Source organism: Geotrypetes seraphini, chromosome 5 (genome assembly GCF_902459505.1).
Source record: "Geotrypetes seraphini chromosome 5, aGeoSer1.1, whole genome shotgun sequence".
Lineage (NCBI taxonomy): Eukaryota > Metazoa > Chordata > Amphibia > Gymnophiona > Dermophiidae > Geotrypetes > Geotrypetes seraphini.
Window position 1 is genome coordinate 57853150 of NC_047088.1, and position 24594 is coordinate 57877743.

Below are 24594 nucleotides of genomic sequence, written 5' to 3' on the forward strand. Positions count from 1 at the left end.
GCCGCAGTCCGCCTCGTGCCCCAATATTCTAACCAATAGCAACAGCATGAGGTGGGAGCAATAACAGATACAGAAACCTTTCCTTCCCACCTTCATTTGCTGTCTTGCAGCATTGGAATTTCAGCTCCATATTCAATAAAATATATTATAACAAAATACTGGGGGTGTTCTAGCACCGGAATAACAAAAACAAAATATGTTCAGGCTCTACTTGGAAAGAGCTAGTACCCTAATCCCATAAAAATGAGCCAGACCAATATCAAAAGAGAAAACATAAAAACAAAAAAGTGGAGAAAAAGACCTCATAGGTCTGAAAAAACTCCACATTTGCACAAAAGGTTCATATTTCAATCACCTATACAAACATTTCATATTACAGTCTTCTCTTCCTGCTCAATAAATCTCCTGTCATTCACAACAAGGACTATCACCCACAGTGCCCACAGAGCTGGCATCTTTGGTTGAGGTTGGCCTGTTTTGTTTTTTGTTTTTTTTTTGGGGGGGGGGTTGGAGGGGGAGGGGGTCAGGCTGTGTGCAGAAAGTTGGGCTTTGTATGAGAGGGGGGTCTAACTGGCAGGGAAGGTTTTAGTATATGGTGAGCAGAAATAACAATGGGAATCCCAGGACTCCAGACCTCTGAATTTATGGTTGCACCTAATGTAGTTATTTATCTTTTCCCCCTTTAATAAGCCACGGTAGAGGTTTCTTCTGCAGCCCATATTACTAAATGCTTCAAGCATTTAGCGCTCCAAGCTTAGTAAAGGGGGGTGGGGTGTCAGTCTTGTCTAGGAGCAGATCTAAATTCTGATATCTAACTTTTCTTCTACACATGTTAATTCCCAATGCCTCCCATAATGACCACAGTCCTAGCTAATTTTGCTTTCATACATACATACACACACACTGGAGATAGTCCTAGGATTTATATGACTAGGACTTATGTGAAATTTGTGTGTAGTACTGTCCAACAAAGAATCAGACCACACAAATAGCATATCTATTCTGATATCCAGGTACAGTTTTTTTGAGTAAGGTGCAGTCCTCTATAAATAAAATAAGAAACCATCTTAACACATTTCTAAAACTCTTAGGCCCGCTTCTATCAAACTGCGATAGCAGTTTTTAGCACTGGAGCCCCGTTGAATAGCCCGTGCTGTTCCCGACACTTATTGAGTTCCTTTGAATGTCGGGAGCAGCGCAGGCCATTCAGCGTGGCTCCCCAAGCTAAAAACATCTATTGTAGTTTGATAGAAGAGGGCCTCAATGTAGCAACCATGAATCCATGTCTCTCCATGCTCACCCCACTTGTTGAAATCTATTTGGGTTTATAGTATCCAAGTTCTATCACAAGAATTTTTATAAATTATGTTCTCATTAAAACATCCCCTACCCTTATTAATATTCTAAGGCTTCAGGTAGCATCATGTAAATCTGAAAACAAATCATGTATTTGAGCTTCAAAACCCAGAGAAATCTATTTTTTTTAATATCCTCATTCAGACCTGGATTAGAATAGAAACCAATATTTTAAAATAAACTTATATCCAGTCAAAAATGTAAAAAAAAAAAAAAAAAAAAGCTTCTATTCTTTAGCTAGAAATATATTTCAGCAGCAGTTTACTAGATTACAAAACAAATCTCGGTATTGATATTGAAGTTATAAAGCTGCAAGCGATCGTTGCTTTAGCTAAAATTGGTACTGGATCACAAGTGCAAAAGGTAATGTACCAATATTTCTGTGTGTGTCTCTCTCTGTGGGTAGATAGCAAATATAATAGAGCTTAACTGATTTTTATTCATCTAACTTTGAAATACTGAAATTTGCAAAGGTATTAAAATCATACTCCAAATTTTGTGTTGCCTTTTTTTGTCCAGTAGTTTAATTTTGGCTAATTCCACTGAATGCCTATATTACTTGTATGTTTAACTTGATCTGATGGGTATGAACAATAATTTTATTGCCAAATGAGCTCTAGAAATATGTACACTTTTCCCTCCATATTCACTGTGATAGGGGATTAACAGACCCGCGAGTAACTTTTTCATATGTTATTCGCTGTTTTCTATTAAAAACCATCTTGAATATCGTGAAACCGCAAATAACATGGTGGGAGATCTGGCCTGTTCGGTTCCTGAAGGAGAGTTCTCTACACAAGCTGACATAATTGGGGGGGGGGGGAGGACCCAGCAAGCTAAAAAACGTGAATAATCAAAACCACAAATGCTGAAACGTGAATACGGAGGGAAAAGTGTAGATATTGGAAGAAAGACAGTGTATTTTTACAATGCATACATATTATCTGAAAAAGATGCAAGCCTTTTCAGACAGAGATCCTCTAAGACACCAACCTCCTCTTTTGCTAAGCCACAATAGAGGTTTCTACTGAGGCCCGGAGCACTAAATGCTCCGCCACTGCTCCAAAGCTCATAGAATTCCTATGAACATTAGAGAAGCTTCAGAGCATTTAATGCCTCAGGCCGTGGCAAAAACCTCTACCACAACTTAGTAAAAGAGGGACAAAGCTACTTCAAGAGTAAGTGTGCGGTTCATGGCACATGTACAAACAAATGAACAATTGATTTATTATAATAAATCATGAATAAATTGCACACCAACATCACTACGTATCTCCACTGTGGTTTGTTCATTTCTATTTGGAATGTGCAGATCCTTCTCCTGGTTTGCTTGACCACATGTACAAACAAGCCATTGTGCTCCAAATGCTCAGAGGCCTCCAGGACAGGTATTAACAAGTATGGTACAGACGGCAAATTATACTGAAATGTATTAAAATAGATATTAATGAGACCAGAACTATTCCTTCACAATGCATAGATGGAAACACTATAATGTATGGAAGGAAATGTAGGTCTATAATGTTGAAAACTTTTTGCCTGGTCAGGGGCAGCATAGAAGATTTTGAGGAGGGGGTTTATTGTCAATTTTTCACATTGACTAAAAGTTCTAATATATACAAACAAAACCCTAAGATGTAATACTCTGCATGCAGTACAACCCCAGAGAAATAGAAACAAATGCTTTTCTTCATGGAACTCTATGAGTGTTGGAAGCAACATAAAACATTCAGCATGCCAGCCTGTGCTACAAACTGCTATCACAGCTTTGTAAAAGGGAGGTGGGGGGGATAGACAGCAGATGTAAATTCTCAAAACTGGCATATTTCAATGGCTGTCAACCTGCCCCAGAAGTATTCTTTCTGCAGCACTTCCTCTTCCCGCGTAGGCAGGATGCTGCAGAAAGAACACTTCCAAGGCTGGCCAACAGCGGGAGGCTCGCTTCATAGTGCCGCCGGCTGCCCAAAGATGTTAAATTGCAGTGGTCAGGAGGTGGTAGTTGGAGGAGTCGGGAGAGCCATACTTCCGGTTGCTAATTTTTGGGGAGGCAATGGCCCTGTGGCCTCCCCTATTCCTTCGCCTATGACATATATTAACAGATATCGGAAGGAAATATTAAATTTGACCTTAGCCATATTCTGAAAAAGCTGAAGTAGCCAAAGTCATTACATGAAGAATTATAAGAACAGCTGTTGATAAAACAGTCTAAGAGGTTAAGTAATAACTTGCAGCTACAATGTGCACTAGAGAAATATCAATATATTTTTCACCCAGAGAGTAATAAAAAATATTTTGACATCTCATGTGCTATGTAACCCTATAAACAACCAACTGTTCAATGTAAACTGATTAGGATCCCCTTAGGATATATATGAACAGTATATAAATAAATAAATAGCTCAAGAGGAGAATTAATTGCTTTCATTTGCTTTCATTGCTTTCAGATGATTTGGATAAACAGCATACATTAACAGGTTGCTACGCCAGGTATCATATTTTAAAAAAGCTGTTTTTTGTCATGCATTAATGAACAACTTTGAGCAAAATCTTGGGATTACCACTTGACTATGTAGATTTCAGGATCAACAAACATGTTATAGTTTATTTTATTTATCAGAGGGATGTGGATATGTTAATGTGTATTTCTACATCTTAAAACTTTTACTGTGTGCTAAATCAACTAAATATGTTAACCTACAAATTAGCAATTAGCAGAAATGAGGTCTACGAGACCTAAATTAAAGCTGTAGTAATACATTTATGGTCTGTATCCCTAATCCACACTGTCAACCAGGCTGTCCAGGTACCAAATGATCAATGATACCATTTGTAGAATGACCATAGAATGATGGGTCTCTCAAAATCTTCTTTGAAATAACATGTGACTATATTTAGGCTGAATCCTGGGGAGCTGGGATTTCACAAATTCCTTAAATTGTGTTGAGGACCCAACCTCACAATCTATCCCATCAACAATTCAATTTATACCCTACCCCAAAATTCACAACTAGGAAATAGAGAATGACACAGGGTCAAAATTTTCCTTGTCTCCACAGCAACTCAATTTCCCCATCCCATTCCCGCGAGTTTTGTCACTGTCCTTTTCCCTGCCCCATTCCTGTAAGCTCTGCTTTAACTGCATAAGCCTTGAACACTTATGATTTTAAAGTGTTTGAGGCTTATGCAGATGAGGACGGAATGAGGCACTATGACATCACAATCTGAGCTCTAGAATATTGCTACTTGTGATTTTAAAGTGTTTGAAGCTTGTGCAGATGAGGACGGAGCTTAGGCATTGGTGGAATGAGGCATTATGACATCACAATCTGAGCTCTAGAATTTTGCTACTTATGATTTTAAAGTGCTTGAGGCTTGTGCAGATGAGGACAGAGCTTAGGCATTGGTGGAATGAGGCATTATGACATCACAATCTGAGCTCTAGAATGTTGTTACTTAAGATTTTAAAGTGTTTGAGGCTTGTGCAGATGTGGACAGAGCTTGCAGGAATAGGGCAGGGATAGGAAAAGAACTAGCCGGGACGGGACGGGAAAATGAGTTCCCACGGGTACGGGGAAAAATTTGTTCCCATGTCATTCTCTACTAGGAAAGAATGTGAAAATACCACTAATGAATTGAAAATAATAATTCTCTTTAGATGACTAGCCTCTGTTTTCCAAACTGACATGAAACTCATTCCTATGTTAGCTAATATTGGCCAACCTTGTTTTTTCTCTCTTCACTCTTCACTAGCACAAGAATCAGACTTATAGTAAGGCAGTACTGAGCAGTGTGAGCCTAACATGGAAAGAAGGGTTTAGCCTCCTTATTGTGTCCTATTAAACTAGGAGGATCCCACACAAACAGAATTATAGAAGCTCATTAGCAAATTATGCCCAGAATTTGATAGGAATCAAGGAAAAAAAAAACATATTATTTTTTTTTTCAGTTTGGGAATGAAAATTTGAATCCCAGAAACCAAATCTGGAAAGCTAGCACATTGACCTACTGTGGTGCCAAAATCATGAACAGAAGGAATAGCACAAGGCCCAGTGCAATATGTACTCACACAGATAAAAGAGCCCACTATCTTTACAAGGCTTATATAATTTGCAGCTCATTAGCCTCCCCATTCATATCACTAAGCTTGTATTACTGGTATGAATTATCTTTCAGTGGAGCTGTTCAGATGGGAACCCTGAATCAATCAATTGTGTTGCTCATGTTAAAGGCTAAAAGATTTCAGTGCTTTGGGATAGTACAGGTTATTAAAACTGTCAAATAATGTAAGTTGAAACAAAGCAAATTAGGATTTTATTACAAAGGATATTGGTACATTGGCTACAATACAACTGTCGACAAAGCTGGTAAAATAGTTATGTCATCAATAGTTTCACTACCAGCTGGCCTCCCATGGTGGATAGGTTTGAGTGACGATGTCAGACTAATGTGTACCACCCATCAGGGCAGTAGCAGATGGGCAGCGTTGGAGGTGGAAGATCGTGTCAGATGGGACTATATAGGTGTCAGCGCAGAAATTGGGGTAATTTCAAAGCAGAAAAAATACTTTACATGCATACTTTTGAATGAAAACTTGCTGGCTCCCTCTCATGTATATTATTTACATGGCTATTTTTAAAAAAATTATCACATTTGTGTCCATTAGAAAATACATTTAGCATATTTGTTCTATATAAGCTACAGTTGATAAAATACAAATATAACTAAATATTAAATATCCCATGACATTGGGAAATGTTATTGAATAAAGGAATTCATTTCATTTGTGATACTGTACACAGTAGACCTGTATCAAGACAGAACGTTAATTCTCTTCTTTGTCATTAATCTTTGTCTCTTTATCTCCTTCATCCTCGGGGGTTCTGCCTATCATTTTAATAGACCAGCAAATCATGCAAGTGATTATCATGTTCTCAACTGGTTTCTTGGTGATAATAGAAATGAACCAATTTTTCAGCAGTTTGCTGGATGTAATCTTTGCTCTTGATGCCATTTTAGTAACTTGCTTTAACTTTGACATTCTATTTAAAAATGACAAATATGAGAATTTTTTTAAAAAAAGTGTCAACCGTTATCATTTTGTGCCACAATGTTAATCCTATGCAAAGTCCTGGAGTGTGTTATTTGTGTGCTGCATGGTGAATTATGGTATTAAATGTTAACGTGACACAATAATCTCTGTACTTCAAGGCGTTTATTTTTCACCATGGTGCATCTATTTGTGATGGATAAAATTCCAAACTGCTTCAGACTAGTCTATTTGCTACTGCTGGGGTTTTTTCCCAGTATTTTTCAGGCAAGACTCATTACCCCCTGAGGGAAATTGGAATGAAGAATAATTTGGGAAATGATAGGATAAAACATAATGGTGTTATCGCTGTGTGCCATAGTGTCATGCAGGGTTTGAGTCATTAGATTTTCTGAACGGGCTAACAGAGGCTTGTCAGTCCAAAGCTTTGTAGTAAATGTTTTGATTTTTATTTCTTTAGATATGTAGTTTTGTCAGGAGAAGATAAAGGTTAGTATAATGTAAATAAAATTATCTTGATCCAAATTGTTGGAAATAGAAGAAACTAGTTCTTAATAATTCTTTATATGTTAGTCTAAGTCACCAAAAAATTATTCTATTAATATGAGGTATGCTGTTAATAACTTTGACAGTCAATGATAATAAGATAAAACAAAAACTCTTTAAGTCAATCAATATGTAATGTAAACATCAGCTGATGGAAGATTTATAACATTTGTCCTCATAAAAATTGAAATTCTTCACATATTAGAATTCACACTTGAATATTACTGGTTGAAATGTTTTTTTATTATTTAGGAAACATTTAGTAATATTTTGCAATTTTCCATGCATATTTCCATGGGTGTAACAAGTGGATCAATAGAAAACAACAGGTGGGCTGTAAAATCCAAAATGGTGGTCAAAAATAGCCACTCAGCCAAACTATAGAAACCAATTTATTTTGCAGACATGTTAGTATGTAGAAATAAAACAAAAAAATGTTTTAATTGGGCTAACTTAATGAAGTTTATGATTAGCTTTTGAAGGTGAAAACATAAAAGACACATAAAAACCTGACACAGAGCTGCATCAGGGATTAGTAGAATTATAAAACATAACTCTGGCTTTTACAAACCTGTGGTAGAGATTTCTAGGCTGGTGAGGTAAATGTTCCAACACTCCTAGAATCCCTAGAAGCATCAGAGCATTTGCCTCACCAGCCCCCTAGAAACCTCTACTATGGCTTTGCAAAAGAAGCCTTAACAGAATAAACATATTTAAATTATCATAATAGAAAAACATACCCCCCTTTTATCAAGCATCACTAGAGGTTTGTAGCACAAGCTGGTGAAGTAAGTGCTCCAATGATCATAGGGATTCTTTGAGCACTGGGGCATTTACCACACTAGTTAAGAACATAAGAACATAAGAAGTGCCTCCGCTGGGTCAGACCCGAGGTCCATCGTGCCCAGCAGTCCGCTCACGCGGCGGCCCAACAGGTCCAGGACCTGTGCAGTAATCCTCTATCTCAGGGGTCTCAAAGTCCCTCCCTGAGGGCCGCAATCCAGTCGGGCTTCCAGGACCTCCATATTTATTGGGGAAATCTTGAAAACCCGACTGGACCGCGGCCCCCAAGGAGGGACCCCGAGATTCCTGCTCTATCCCCTTTTCCAGCAGGAAATTGTCCAATCCCTTCTTGAACCCCAGTACCGTACTCTGCCCTATTACGCTCTCTGGAAGCGCATTCCAGGTGTCCACCACACGTTGGGTAAAGAAGAACTTCCTAGCATTCGTTTTGAATCTGTCCCCTTTCTACTTTTCCGAATGCCCTCTTGTTCTTTTATTATTTGAAAGTTTGAAGAATCTGTCCCTCTCTACTCTCTCTATGCCCTTCATGAACTTGTAAGTCTCTATCATGTCCCCTCTAAGCTTCCGCTTCTCCAGGGAAAAGAGCCCCAGCTTCTCCAATCTTCCACTATCTCTCTCTTTCTCTCTCTCTCTATTTCTGTCTTTCTCCCTTTCTCTCTCTCTTTCTGTCCCTCTCCACTTTCTCTATGCCCTTCATGATCTTATAAGTCTCTATCATATAAGTCTCGATAAAAGCTAATGCAGCTTGATAGAAGGGGCCCATAGTTTAAACCAAACATGCAAAAATCATCATAATAAAAAGCATAATTTAAACCAAATTAAAATTAAATACAATACAGGTCATATATACTCGCATAAATTAAATATAGGGACTACAAATAAAATGCAGATTACATAATTTGTAAAATACGCACAAAAAAGAATGCACATAAAAACCACAATTAGAGCATATTCATAACATTAACATTCGCACATTTGGTCACCTTTACATCCTCAATCATACCAACAAAAACACCATCGAGATATTTGTGGATCAATTAGTTTGGCAGCAGCTTTATTTCTGTCCCCCAAAACCTTCCAAACATTGAACACTTTCATATTCAATCTCAACAAACCCCCAATAATATTTCACCCCCACCGGTAGCTATTCGGTGCCGAACCTAGCTCCCCATTAACATGTATCTCTCCACAACCCCCAAAACATGGCATACGGTAATGCCAGTCCATGCTTTCCTCGCAGCAGTGCCGCCTACTAGGTTCACATTTCATCATTTATCATTTTATATTTACTATATATGCTCCAACTGTGCCAAAGCACACTTTACGCTCACCCCCTTATTCTTTAATTGTTATAATAAGCTGCGACATCCCCAACCCCCAATCCTCACCCTAATCACTAACCCCACAATATTCCCTTTAAACAAACACAATAACACAAAACACACCAAGGGATGGAGGGAGGGAAAATTTCCTAAACCCCCATCCTATCCTACCCTTCTCTTTCACCACAAATCTTTAAAAACCGCCAAAAACTTCCAACCAATCCCCCACCCAGCTTCCCTCATTATAATTTTCCCCCCATCTCCACCAATCAACTCCCCCTGACAAACTTCCTTACCTACCCTACCACATCATACACTCTAACCCCTATTTTCTCTCCACTAACTTTTCCCTTAACCTTTCCCCTCCCCCTTCCCATCTACATCAGTAATGGTTCATAGTCAAAAGCACGCGCCGACAACCGAGCGCAGACAACTGAGCGCAGGACTTAATCGCGCCAAAGAATACCCGTATTTTAAAGGGATCTGACAGGGAGTGTTGGTGGGGAACCCCCCCACACACTTTACTTAATAGAGATTGTGCTGGTGTTTTGGGGGGCTTGGGGGGTTGTAACCCTCCTCATTATACTGGAAACTTAACTTTTTCCCTGTTTTTTAGGGAAAAAGTTAAGTTTTCAGTATAATGTGGGTGGTTACACCCCCCACACACCCCCAACATGGCAGCGTGAGGCAGCCCGATCCCTATTAAGTAGAGTGGGGGAGTTCCCCCACCACACCCCCCGTCAGAACCCTTTAAAATATGGGTTTTCTTCGGCATGATTAAGCCCTGCACTCAGTTGTCTGCGCTGGGTTGTCGGTGCGCCTTTGTCCTTGCGCGCTTTTGACCCGTCACCTCAGTAATTCCCTAACACTGGTGACTGCTCAGCTAATGTTAAATTTCACCAGCTAATTCTGATGTCATCAAAAATAGAGGAGCGAGCATCTAGGGCTCCTTTTACAAAGGTGCACTAGCGTTTCTAGTGCACGCACTGGATTAGTGTGCGCTATAGCATAGCCGAAAAACTACTGCCTGCTCAAGAGGAGGCGGTAGCGGCTAGCGCAGATGGCATTTTAGCGCACGCTATTCCACGTGTTAAGGCCCTAACGCACCTTTGTAAAAGGAGCCCCTAGTCATACTAAAAAGTTAGCTGTGATAGCCTGGTTAAGAACCTTTCTATCTGGAATGAAAAAAAAAGATAAAAAGAGGGCACATAACCCAGGGGGTATATATAACTGCTTCACCAAGCAAGTTAAAAGCTAAAAGAAAACAACTGAATGTTAAAAATAAAGCTAATAGAAAACAGTATGAATAGAAGATGAATAAAGCAAAAGTCCTCTTTACCAGCATAAGATCAAAATATGGCAGCACATGTTTTTGCAGCAACCAGCAGCATTAATGCTTGACTACAGATGCAAGATCTTTTGAAATGATTAACAGAGGTCAGAGGTCAGAACAGCAAAAACTAAACTAAGACCTATTAAAAATGTGCAAAAAAACACCAATAAGAATCTTGGTTTATAAATAAGATAGACCTTAAAATGCCTTTAGATGCCAGAGTGCAAAAAAAATGACCCATGGGAACCCAAAATTATTGTGAAAACTGGCAATAAGAATCAGCTCCAATCCCATAGGGAGGAGCGAAGGCAAATCAGCCGAAAGCCGTTGCCATATAAGGTAGGGGGGGGGCAACCACGGGGGGAGGGGGGTAGATAAGCGAGGAGTGGGAGGGAGGTCGCCCCTTTTCGGCGAAGGCAAGACCTGGAGACGGAAGCGGCATACCCACCTCCAGAGAGCTCCACCGCCACCCTCCGGCTTCATTTGCAATCCTGATTATTGAAGCTTCTTCAAAAAAACAAATAAATAAAGAATCAACAAATTCGCCAGGTGAGAGCACCTACAGCGGCCGCGCTACAGTGCGGCGGCCCCATTCCACTGCTGGGGTCCATGCTGCGACCGGCCATGGGTGCCGATTCAGGCCCGATGGTGGTCTGCAGCCCTGGCCGCCTCCGGCCACTCCACGCTGCCTTGTGCGCCCATCCAGGTCCATGCGGCGGCCGGCCACGTGCGCTGACTCAGACGGCACCATCGTGCACCCCCACCCGAGGCTTGACCCCGCATCCTCAGCGAGCAGGGCCGGCCGCGCTCGAGTCACTCTGTCCGACTGCCGCTGGGGGAGGGGAGGGGGTGGCCTGCCCCCTCCCCCCCAGCGGTGGGCCACCGCCCTGGGCGCATCGTGCCTTCCCGTCCGCTTCGTGCCGTTCCACCCGCACGCGGATAAAAGAAACATATCGTCTGATAATGTTCTGGGAAGTCTAGCTTTTTTGTCTCTACATAATTGCTGCTTTTAATAGCTTATTTTTTAGCTTTTGAGATTGTATGAGGTCTTATTATATGCAAATTAGGTGATGATGCCACATTTTTTATCATGATGTTAAACATATTTGTTTCAATGTTGCTGGGCCATTTGTGAGCTATAGATTAGATATTCTGAGTCCCCAGAACATTCTCTATCAGATGATATAGTTTTTATTTGTTTTTGAGCTTGTTTTTATCATGATTTTTAATGATATTTTCAGGATCCCAAGGATCATTTTTCTGCATTTTTTAAAATCTAAAGGCATTTTAAGGTCTATCTTATTTATTAACCAAGTTCATATTGTTTTATGTAAGATTTGTTTGCTGTTCTGATCTTTGAGCAAGACGGGCTCCAGCTGTGTCCTGACAGTCCTCCAAATCCCAGCAATCCACCAGACTGTGTTCTGCTCAGCTGCCTAATGCCACTGCGGCTCTCTCCGGGTCTTTCTCTGCTCTTCCCGGCTCTCCTTTAATATTTGACATGCTTAGGGTTGCCAGATTGTCCAATCAGAAGATATGGACCACAAGCCCTGCCCTCAGGCCTACCCATACTCCCCCACCTCCCGTAATGTACTAATCCTGTCCCCAGTCCAGCCCTAGCCCCGCCCATGCTGCCTGGTCATGTCAGGCAGGTAGGAAGTGCGCATATGCCACACGATGATTTCACACATATGTGTGCGTGACATCATCACGTGACATCCGTGTATGCGCAGACTTCCTCCCTGCTCGACGCGATTTTAGGACAAAGTGTTGGGTTTTGAAAAGCCATCCAGTGGAAAATTCTAGAAAGTTCTTGAGGTTACTTTAAGGGGCCCTTTTACTAAGGCTTATGGTCAAAATTAGTGCAGCAGGAGCCTACCACCAATTTTGGCTTGTGGCAATTCAGAAATTACCATGGATCAAAAGAGTGTGACTCATAGGCAAGTCTGCCGAGAAGCAGCTTTCTGTCCACAAATGCTGCAGTAACAGAGCATTCGAAAAGCCCTTACCACCTGCCTTTTTTGCAGTTGGTAAAGGTCTTGCACTGACCAGGCAGTAAGTGCTGTGCGCTTTTACCACAGTGTGCCAGTGCAATGCGGGTATATGTGCCCTAAACACACCCCTTCCTCCACCCACAGCTGCTGTAAGCCTTACAGCTTCAATTGCTGTGCAGTAAATCTTTTTACCACGGCAACCACCACAGTGCACCCGCAGTTGTTTGTCGTGCGGCAATACCCTACCACGCCTCTAAGTTTACTCAGCTTGGAATCAATCTGGAATATTCTGCAAAAAAAGATAATTTTCAACATATCAGTGTCATGGTCACAAATGCAAAGTTTGAGAGGAATGATAGCTATTTTCTATATTTTTGTAGCAAAGGCAATTAAGAAAAAACATCAACAACAAAAAATTGTTACATAGTGTTCTCATCCATCACCTTGTTCTTTTAGACTAAACGTTCTTATTTGTTTTTTAATTTATTTTTTCTCTTTGTTTTTCTGGCCTGTCTTATTGACTAGATAGTAAACTCCAATGAGTAGGGATTGTTGACTAAAATTAAGGGCTCCTTTTACTAAAGTGCGCTAGTGTTTTTAGCGCATGCTAAATATTAGCGTGTGCTAAGCACCGTGCTACACGAAAATACTAATGCCAGCTTTATGGAGGCATTAGTGTGTAGCGCGCATGGCAATATAGCACGTGTTAAGCGCGTGCTAAAACCGCTAGCGCACCTTAGTAAAAGGAGCCCTAAGTAATAGACTTCCCAACGATAAAGGGTTTACCTTTATAACTAGAGTACAACTAGTTGGGCAGTTTTTCTTTGATTGTTGCCCCCCCCCCCCCAAAAAAAAAAAAAAAGTAATAGTTTGATTATCAAAACTTCTCGTATACTTGTCTCCTCTGACCTAGCCTCATTCTGGAAATGACTTCTAAACCTTGTGGGTAAAAATAATTAATGGACATGTCAAAAATGCAAATTTAGTTTACCCACAGAGGATGAGCAATAATCAAAGAGCTCATATCTATTGGTGAAACGGCTAATGGCTTTCATTATTGCTATTCCACAGTCTCTGAATAGCTGTGTGCATATGATGCATGCTTTACAAAGAATAATAATAATTACAATTTTATTTTTACATTACTCTAACATCAGGAGTAGAAATGGATATGTTCCAAGACTCACGATCAAATATTTGATGGGAATGAAATAAGATATGTGCGGTTCATATGCAATATACAAGATGAATCAAGTTCTGCTTATCTGAGTGACCCACATTTGAAGTCTGGTTTTGATCTGACATTACTGGATAAAAGTGAGTAATGAGAAAAGGGCTGAATTTATGTTTAAATGTCACAACAAAATCTATGTTTCAGTTCTAACTAAGACAGAACCAACTCGGGAAAAAATGGACAAAAGTCCAGGCTAAGCTGCTGTAATCTATTTTTATCTGAATATTGTGTACAGTTTTAGATTTACATGAACCTCATTTGTTTTGTTTTAACCCCTCCCCCCTCCTCTTTTTATGAAGCTGAGTTAGACTTTTTTTTATCACCGGCCGTGGTGGTATTAGATCTGATGCTCATAGAATTCCAATGAGTTTCAGAGCTAATATCGCCACGGCTGGTAAAAGGGAGGGGGGTTATTAATAAACACAGGTCTCTGAAATTCAGTACTACAAAAGGCCATTCCTTCATGTTATATGTGTTGAAATTGCAGAGTAAACCCTTTTTATACCTATTGAAGATAGGTCAAGGCACTTACAGTCAAATTAAAACACACTGAAATAGAGGAATGTGTACAAGACAAAAAATTCTGCTATTTTTAGTTTGTTTGAACTTCTTTTCCTCACTTTTGAACTTCATTCAGTTTATTTCATTAATTAATTAAAAAATTGCCACATTTTAGAGCTTTTTCATTTACAATGATAATCATAGCACTGGGTAATTCATAGGTTATCACATGAAAAAGCAATTTAAAGTACACTAAAATCCTCACTCTGTAATCTCGCATGCACATTTTCACACTTAGAATGCAAAATTATGCATGCCAGTAAACTGTTCAAAGTTGTTAAAACACATGCAGACTGTGAAAAACTGCAGGAAGACTTTTTGAAATTGGAAGACTGGGCGTCCAAATGGCAGATGAAATTTAATGTGGACAAATGCAAAGTGACGCACATTGGGAAGAATAATCCAAATCATAGTTACCTGGATGCTAGGGTCCACCTCGGGGGTCATCGCTCAAGAAAAAGATCTGGGTGTCATCATGAACAATACGCTGAAACCTTCCACCCAACGTGTGCCAGCGGTCAAGAAAACAAAAAAGATGTTAGAAATTATTAGAAAAGGGATAGTAAAGAAGATGAAGAATGTTATAATGCCTCTATGTCGGTCAATGGTGTGAACTCACCTTGAGTATTGCATTCAGATCTAGTGTCCTTATTTCACTAGAAAAGGTTCAAAGAAGAGCAACCAAGATGATAAACGGAATGGAACTCCTCTCTTATGAGGAAAGACTAAAGAGGTTAGGGCTTTTCAGCTGGGAAAAGAGACTGCTGAGGGGAGACATGATAGAAGTCTGAAAAATCCTGAGTAGTGTAGAATGTATTCAAGTGGATTGATTTTTTTCTGCACCAAGATTTATAAAGACTAAGGGACAGTTGATAAAGTTACAGAGTAATACCTTTAAAACAAATAGGAGAAAATATTTTTTTTCACTCAGAATAGTTAAAGCTCTGGAATGTGCTGCCAAAGGATGTGGTAGGAGTGGTTAATGCAGCTGGTTAAAAAACAAAACAAAACAACTTTTTGACAAGTTCCTGGAAGAAAAGTCCATAGTCTGTTGTTGAGTCAGACATGGGAGAAGCCACTGCTTAGCCTGGATCAGTGGCATGGAATGCCGTTACCATTTGGGTTTTTGCCAGGTACTTGTGACTTGGCTTAGCCTCCATGAAGACAAGATACTGGGCTAGATGGACCATTGGTCTGACCCTGTAAGGCTATTCTTATGTTCAGTTATAGAATAATGCCATTTTTTTCACATTGGCCAGAATTCTATAAACAATGTCATTATCAGCAGATGCCTAAAAAATGGCCACCAATCGCATGCCAATCACACAATGGCACTGGGTACATAATCACGGCTATGCTAGAAGGTAAGGTTAGCCTTTTTGTAAATGATACCAAGATTTGTAACACAGTGGACACCCCAAAGGAAGTGGAAAATATGATAAAGGATCTGCAAAAGTTAGAAGAATGGTCTAGCATTTGGCAAGTGATATTTAGTGCGAAGACGTGCATAGTGATGCATTTAGGGGTAGAAATCTGAGGGAACTGTATGTGCTGGGAGGTGAGAAGCTGATAAGCACAGATGGAGAGAAGGACCTTGGGGTAATTGTGTCTGAGGATCTAAAGGCATCTAAATAGTGTGATAAGGTGGTGGTTGTAGCCAGAAGGATGCTAGGCTGTATAGAAAGAGGAGTAACCAGCAGAAGAAGGGAGGTATTGATGCCCCTATACAGGTCATTGGTGAGGCCACACTTGGAGTATTGTGTTCAGTTTTGGAGGCTGTATCTGGTGAAGGATATAAAAAGACATGAAGCGGTCTAGAGAAAGGCGATGAAAATGGTAAGAGGTTTGAACAAAAAAAGTATGAGAAGAGACTGGAAGACCTAAATATATACACTCTGGAGGAGAGGAGGGACAGGGAAATACTTGAAAGGCATTAATATAGAACCAAATATTTGCCAGAGAAGAAAAAAATGGTAAAACTAGAGGGCATAATTTGAGGTTACAGGAAGGAAGACTTAGGAGCAATGCTAGGAAATTCTTCTTCATGGAGAGGGTGGTAGATGCCCTCCTGAGGGAAGTGGTGGAGAGGAAAATGGTGATGGAATTTAAAAAAAAAGCGTGAGATAAAAATAGAGGATCTCTAATTAGAAAATGAAGGATGTAAATTAAAGAACTAAGGCCAGTATTGGACAAATCTGCACAGTCTGTGTCCCATATATGGCGATTTGGTGTAGAATGGGCTGGGGTGGGCTAGGGTGGGCATCAATGTGAGCTCCACTAATATGGATCATGAGGATATTACTGGCCAGACTTTACGGTAGTTTTCCTGCAAACAACGGGATGGTTGGATAGGCTGGAGTGACCTTGGATGGCAAGCTAGGTCAATGCCAAACTTCATAGTCTACGGCCAAGAAATATCAAAGAAGAGACAAGTTAATCTAATAATGTATTTTTTAATGATTATAACTTATGGGCAGACTGGATAGACTGTTAAGGTCTTTATCTGCCCCCATTTACTATGTTACTATGTTACGGGAAAGGTAGGCACCAGAAATGTAGCCCAGGGTTTTAAATGTCTATATTTCCAGCACCTACCTTTCACAAGAATAATACCTATGGAGGCAACTTACAATGCTTAATGCTACTTCCAGCGTTACCCATGCCTACAGTGGCATTAGCATCCTAAGGTGCTTCTGTAGGTGTGATAACAGCGGCCTTTTTGGAGGAGCTCTTAGGTACTTCTGGTTTTTTTTTTAATTGCAATTTCCTCACCACCAGGAGCCAATTAGTGTACCAATTAAATCAATTAAGTTATACGGTGGTATGGAACTTACTGTTGCCTAACTTTGGGCACCGTTTATAGAATCAGAGCCAAATTGCCTAATTTGGTATAAATTGACATAACTAATTGTTGATAATTGACTCTAATTTGCAATTATGTGTAGCAGGATAGAAGTATCATGCACCATGGGAGTAAAGGGTATGTGCATATATTTTCTGTTCTGCTACTCAGTGTATTAACATAAAGATATAGGGGTTTAAAATCATCACTGTGGATTGCAGCCTCAAGTATTAGGACTGCTGAATGTGTGGCAGTTTGAGTTTGAAATGTATGCACTGGAAGGAAGAGGTTGTCAAGGAAACGGATTAGTGAGTGCAGATAGGATGACTCCTGTGAAACTGCAAGCTTTCCTGTTCAAGGGTGATTGAGAGTTTCTGGAAGCGCAGCAGCATAAGAGACCAAGACAGCTCCTGGACTGCATGGAAGTTAATCTTAGGAAAATTACCTCACACTAAAAGAGATTTAAGACCTGTTCTTGGATGGTAAATTTGTCCTTTGGTCTACCTCCCATCAACTGACCAGTGTATAGGCATAAAGCTTTCTATATCACACTGCAAAGGAGCTACCTTGACTCATTTTTCAGTCTACCAAATTGCCTTTTTTTCATCTAGTTGTATACTATATGGTTCCCCAGAATGTGGTTTTAATACCCTTAGGACCCCTGAGGAAGAAGTGTTTTTCAAAATACAGACCATGTCATGTCCCAGTTTATAACCCAATTGGACCATATGTTTTGGATACAAACTGTTTAGTGATTAAAGACTACATCATTTCTGCAGTTTTTATTAAAAATTTTTTTTTTTTTTTTGCTGAGTTAACTGTGATGAACTTACAGCCTTAATCAGAATGTAGCCTAAAATATAATGGTCCCTATTCATGCCTCTGCAATATTTTTTATGCATGAAAAACTTTCATTGTAGGAAAGGTTAAATAATGTATGGCATTATTCTTCCACCTTCTAGGTATGTGGATTCATTAGCTGCATTTGATTCTCTAATGCACCCTAAAATTTGTAATATGTACAAAAATAATTTACTGCTAAAGCTATTAATATGTGCCAAAGCATTAGTGTGCACTAATTCCATTAATAGATGGCATTTTATCACAGGGGTCTTTTTTATGCAATGGAACCAAGTTACTGATATATATTAATATGTGCTAAAGAGGTAGTCCATGGTTGTTGCAGTTGTCTGGGTCTCGCCGCGTCTGGGTAGATAGAACCAATGTTTGAGACATCATGCTGTGGCTTGATGTTGGTTCTAACTACCCAGACACAGAATCTGTTACAAACAAGTGTGTGCAAATGAACTCATTGATATGCCAGAGAGTATGATGAAACATCTGTGTTCAACTGATACCTTTTAAAAGATGATGTTAGTGAGGCAGCAGTAAATAGAATTGCCTCTACTTCAACTAGATACCCCTCAACTCCAGAAAGGGTCAATAGGGATAGAGAGGCTGCCCCCAAGGGGTGACTGGTAAATGAGTGGACCTGCAAGACCATGAAGTGGTACTTCATAGAACATATTTCTATAGACTTTATGACTCTTGGAAGGATAGGTCAAGATGGGGGCAGATCAGGACCATGGACATGTTCAACAGGAATCCGAGAGGTTTGCTTGTCATTATTACTTTTCTTACTTTTTTTTTTCCTCTTGTAGCTCTTTTTCAAAATGGCTGACCCTAAATGATGGCAGACGTACATTATCACTGGCAGGAACGTATAGTTTTTTCTGGTCATGGCAATATAGACACAATTAGAAAGAGATTTATAAAACTGTGCTATTTGGGTACCCTAGTTTAAAGAATTTCATTCTGATTTAATTGCTTTTAAATTAAGGGATCCTTTTTACTAAAGCTTAACACACACTAAAGGACATTACCATGCCCTGAGTCTTTTGGCTAATAGGTTTATACTAATAGCATTTAGCACACAGCAAACTTTAGTAAAGGTGTCTAACCAGCCCTATCCTTATCCCGTCCCATTCACTAAAATGTATTGTATACACATTTTAATCTTTCAAAATGAATCCCTAATAAGCACACTTTTAAAACAGATCAAGGCTGTCCTTTAAGACAGGTTATGTAACCATTAATCAACCATTCCATCTCCAATCTTATGACAATATCAGACAACTTCAAAACATTCAGAAAAGAAATCAAAACCCTGCTTTTCAAAAAATTCATCCAAATATCTTAACCCCTCCTCTTTTACCTCCAGAAGATTCACCTACCTTCAGATAACCTTCCCCCAAATTACCCACCTTAACACCTTCCAATTAAACAAATACCATAAATAGATTGTAACCTACCCTCTCTAACTGAATTCCATATGTATTTTTCATACAGTTCTTCACTGTCAGTTTAATTTCCATCCTATAAGTTCACATAGAATTTTTCTTTTTTCAACCATCTTTATTTTTTCTTCTTTATTAATTTCCAGGTACTTTAGTTAGATTGTGAGCCATCGGGACAGTAAGGGAATTTTTTAAGTACCTTCTTACTTCTCATTTATAATCTTAATGTATACTTTCTTCAAACCGCTTAGAACCTAACGGATGTAGCGGTATATAAGAAATAAATTACATTACATTACATATATAAAATGTTAACATTTAGGGCCCCTTTTACAAAGGCTTGGTAGTAATGCTGCCATGGTAAATGTACCAAAGTCCATTCCTATGGGCACCAGTGCATTTACCATGACAGCATTACTACTGCAGCTTTGTAAAAGGGACCCTTAGACTGAAATTCCGTACAGGACGTGCCACACTTAGATGACGGTAGGTGCCCTACCACCGCCTAACTGACCAATCAGGGAGTACATTTCTAAAAATAAATTGAAGGTGCCTTTCTAAGGCGTCAGTCTTACACCTGCGGAGGTGCATAGAGTCGCTTAAGGCTGGCAGGGGCATGGTTTGCACCAGAAGTGGCCTTAGGCATCTGTAGGTGTCCCTATGCGCCTCTGTAGGCGTAAGACCAGTGCCTTAAATGTAGGCCTTTAAAATGCTGGCCTACATTTAAGGTGCTTATGTTTAAAAAAATAACACAAAAAAATAGCCGCAATCCTACAATCAGCACCAGTGTGTGATTGACATGTGATTGATGGCTGTTTCTTATGTGGCCACCGATACTGGCACCGTTTATAGAATCCAGGCCTTAGTGTCAGTATTTTGCCAACTTAGAATGGATTACTTTGATAATAGGCTGTAGCTTCATTGAAGTCACTGGTGTTTCAACTAATTGAAATGGCAACTGCTATCCTCACAGCTGTCTTACTGATAAACATGTTTCTTGGATGTTTTGATTTTCTTCCTCAAGGTTAATACTGGCATGGCAGCCATGACAAGTGGGAATACGCTGTTGATTGATAAATGAAATGCATCCTGTGTTGCTTGTACAGCTACACATGAAACATATCACCCCCCCATAAAAAAAAGAAGTATCCTTAAATCCTCTTGTCTATCTTCTCAAAATGTGTTGCCTAGCATACGAATAAACAAAAATGTTCAAAAACGGGTCTCATTCCATAACTGAAACCTTCAAATGTTGTGTAATATCCTGAGTTGATAAATGTAAAGTTATACAAGAATATTTTGAAAAAAAGAGACAGAAGTAAATGTCAAAGTATCTTGTAAATCAAAGAAATACAAGCTACATAATTGGTTTAAATATTTCATTAGGTGTTATCACTTGTAATCTATGAATGTGTCCTTCAAAGGTGTATTAAAACTTAATAGTACCAATTTAAAAACTAATAAATCTGATTTAAGGAATGAGTTTCAGGTGAATCTGGGAAATATATAACCTCTCAAGCAAAGTGAAGGTGAAGACTGAATGCTGGCTCTAAATTAATCAGTATTTCTGTCTTCTCTGCTGTGAATAATCATTAACAAAGAGTAAAAAGAAAAATGGAATTAATCCTATGAATAATATGTTAACATTTACATGCTAGTTACACATTGAAACTATTAGAATAATGTCATATACATACATGTAACTGCTAAATTTATGCATGTCTTACCTAGCGCATATTTCACAGTTAGACCTAAAAATAACTGGAACCTGGGTTATGTATGGCAAGACTCACACTTATAGTATTCAATTATGAACACGTTACTTGTGTTTCCAGCATTTACTGTAGATGAAAGCACTTTTACTAGTTCTATGCTGGTATAAGTGTTCTTACCTAAGTGTACGAGGTCTGACAATTAAGTTTATGAATTCATCCTACAAAAAGTGCTACATATCTCATTACTGAATATCACTACAGTCACCTTCAAAGTACTCTCCTTGGGAATCTATGCACTGATGCCAGCGCCTAGTCTACCCTTCAAAGCAATTTTGGAACTCTGTTTCTGGAATGGCCATTAAAGCTATCATCGTATTATCCTTGATGTTCTGAATGTCATCAAAATGTCTTCCTTTCAATATTTCCTTTATCTTCGAGTAAAGATAAAAAGACATTGGGGGCCAGATCAGATGAGTATGGAGGGTGCTCCAATACAGTTATTTGTTTTCTGGCTAATAACTCCCTCACAGTGTTGTGAGAGCTGGTGCATTGTCATGATGCAAGAGCCATGAGATGTTGACAAAAAGTTCAGGTTATTTTCATGCAGCCTTTTTCATGCAGCCTTTTCAGCACTTCCAAATAGTAAACTTGGTTAACTGTTTGTCCAATTGGTACAAATTCATAATGAATAATCCCTCTAATATCAAAAAAGGTTAACAACATTGTTTTAATTCTTGATTTAGACTGACAGAACTTTTTTGGTCATGGAGAATTGGCTTTCTTCCATTGTGAACTTTGACATTTTGTTTCAGGGTTATATTGGTACTGTACACCCATGTTTCATCACTGGTGACAACATGGCCCAAAACATTGTCTTGCCTTTAAAAGGTCTTGGCAAACTTCAACTTTCCTTTGCTTTTGTTCATCGATGAGCTCCTTCAGGACCATTTTTGCTCACACCTTTCTCATGCCAAGATTTTCAGTTAAGATTTTCCTGTTTCTCTATCGATGTTTACTTGGTCTGCTATGCATCTCACAGTCAGCCAATTATTTTGACGCACAAGTCAATGAATTTTTGCAATGTTTTTAATAGTTCTGCTCGTTACTGGCCACCTTGGCCTTTCTTCACTGGCGACACTTTCTCTCCCCTCAGAGAAAGGACCATTTTCAAAAATCAAAATATCTAAATGCAAAATGTTCAGAACAAGTCCATTTGGATGTTGGAGGGGCCAGCATTATATTGGATTGGCCAGAAAGATATGCCAACTGAGCAGTGGAGCACCTTAGGTAGCACTGCTGTGAACTTCACATAAAGGGTATCAGGTATACAATACATCATAACCCCCTTATCTTGACTGCAAGTGCCACCTATATGGCAGTACAGTAGGTACTGGGTGGGTTTTGCAGGGCTCATCCTTTCCACCATAAATGTAGTGGGTAGGATGGGATATAGACCTGGATCTTGCTCTCTATGGTTCACTATACCACCCAACAGGCTACTCCGGACACCTGCTTGTTGTTCTACTAGGACAGGGGTAGGGAACTCTGGTCCTCGAGAACCGTATTCCAATCAGGTTTTCAGGATTTCCCCAATGAATATGCATGAGATCTATTTCCATGCACTGCTTTCAATGCATATTCATTGAGGAAATCCTAAAAACCCGACTGGAAAACGGCTCTCAAGGATCGGAGTTCCCTACCCCTGTACTAGGATTTCCCTTAATATTTGCAGATGTCATAGAGGCTGGTATATACTGCTTTTTTCACATCTTTGGGTGGTTGGAGTGGGTCAATGACCACTGGGGAAATACTTGTGGGGGTTCATGCATCCAGTGGTTATCTGGTCAGTTTGGGTACCTTTTTGGCTTTTATTCATTTTTAAAACAGATCTAGCTCCGAACATCTAAGTGACACCCTTAACGTCTTCAAAAAGGACATTCAAGTCCAAAGTCCAAATACCACCCTAATCACACCCAAAACACACCCCTAATATGCACCCTTACGATTTAGATGTATTAGAGAGGAAATGACATTTAAAAATCAGTTTCAAAAATCAGCACTTGGATGTTTTGGTGATTAAAATGTCCAAGTGATGGTTTATGCCATCTTTTGAACATTCTTCTTTTTTGAAAATGAGCCCCAAATATCTGGTATGTTGAAAAGGTGCTGAAAGTTAGAACCAATTAAAACCTTTAAGTTAGTCGCTGGTAGGTGCAATCTAGGCGTGATAATTGGTTGCAACGTTAAAAATCAATTGAAACCTCATGAAATTCAAAAAATTAGGTGATACTAGGTGGCTTCCAGAACCAGTGCCTAGGCCCATGGCACCTAGCATCGCCTACTGACATCAAAGCCCAGAAGTGAGTGTGTTTAGGGGTGACTGTGGACACTTCCTCCCTTCCTCCTCCTTCTAGCATCCTCTGCCCCTTGGGAGATATTTTCAAGGGCACTCAGGATATTAACTCCTCCCTACTTTTGACTTTGACTCATTACTTCCCCAATTAGGATACAGTACTTGCTTTTTCTTCCTCAGTCTTTCTTAACATAGGCAGAGTTTCCTGCTGGGTTACAGGCTTTCCTGCCCCCACCCTACTTGGCCACACTTCCTAATTATTCTCAACTTGGTCTAACTTAATCTTGCATATATTTGCATGTATAGGAAGGAATTAAATAAATGGTGCTAAAAAAAATTGAACGTTAACACTATTCTATTAAGGCTTAGATCCACCAGTCTGGTATATGTGGTATATCAAATTTTAATAAATTATAAATAAAAAATTGTTGGATGTGCTTTAGAACAGGTTCTATAATGGAGGAACCTGAGACTCCCAACCTGAACATCTGTTTCGTGCATCATTTCTGAAACGCCACGCCAAATGTCTTTATAAGTCCAAATAAGTGCTTCTCAATCCATTCCTTGGGGCATATCCATCCAGTCAGGTTTTTAGGATATCTAAAATGATTGTGCCTAAGATAGATTTTGATACACTGCTCTCTTATTATGCAAACCTATCTCGTGCATGTCCTTTGTGGCTGTCTTGAAGACCTGACTAGCTGGCTGTGCCCTGAGGACTGGGTTCTAGGGAATGCTTCAGCATTTTTTATTGGCCCCTGAACAAAATGTGTTGTCACTACTCAGTTCATATTTTAATGTCAATCCATTTCCATACATTTTGCCAGGCAGTAACACTTAATACAAGCATGCCTGCTTAAATTACATCCAAAAGCTTTAATATTCTTTTTTTTCTTTACTTTTACAGTTACACCTCAGGGGTAATGAAACATTTCTTCTCCTGTTCCATTTCCCTGCATCAGATGTGAATGTCAAGATTATTAATGCGATCTGTAGTGTGGTATAGAATGCCTAGAGGATGGAATACAGAGCTGTGACTACTGTAACTCTCCATCTCATCCCATTAAAGATAACATAATCTAACAGAATGAGATCCTATTACCTCTTGGCAATCAACAAGCATTTTTTATAGGCAAAACGTGTTTCCGTGTTAATTAGAGATTCATCCCAAAGGAGTTCAAGACAACGTG

The 24594-nt window shown here is 39.4% G+C and overlaps 1 long non-coding RNA gene across 2 annotated transcripts in view; it reads left to right on the forward strand.

Moving 5' to 3' along the window:
• The window catches only part of LOC117361475, a 176017-nt gene that overhangs the window by 36462 nt on the left and 114961 nt on the right, over positions 1-24594 (forward strand). For both annotated transcript variants that reach the window (XR_004539665.1, XR_004539666.1), the window contains exon 2: positions 13560-13719. This is a non-coding gene — a long non-coding RNA (uncharacterized LOC117361475). The remainder of the gene's footprint in view (positions 1-13559; positions 13720-24594) is intronic.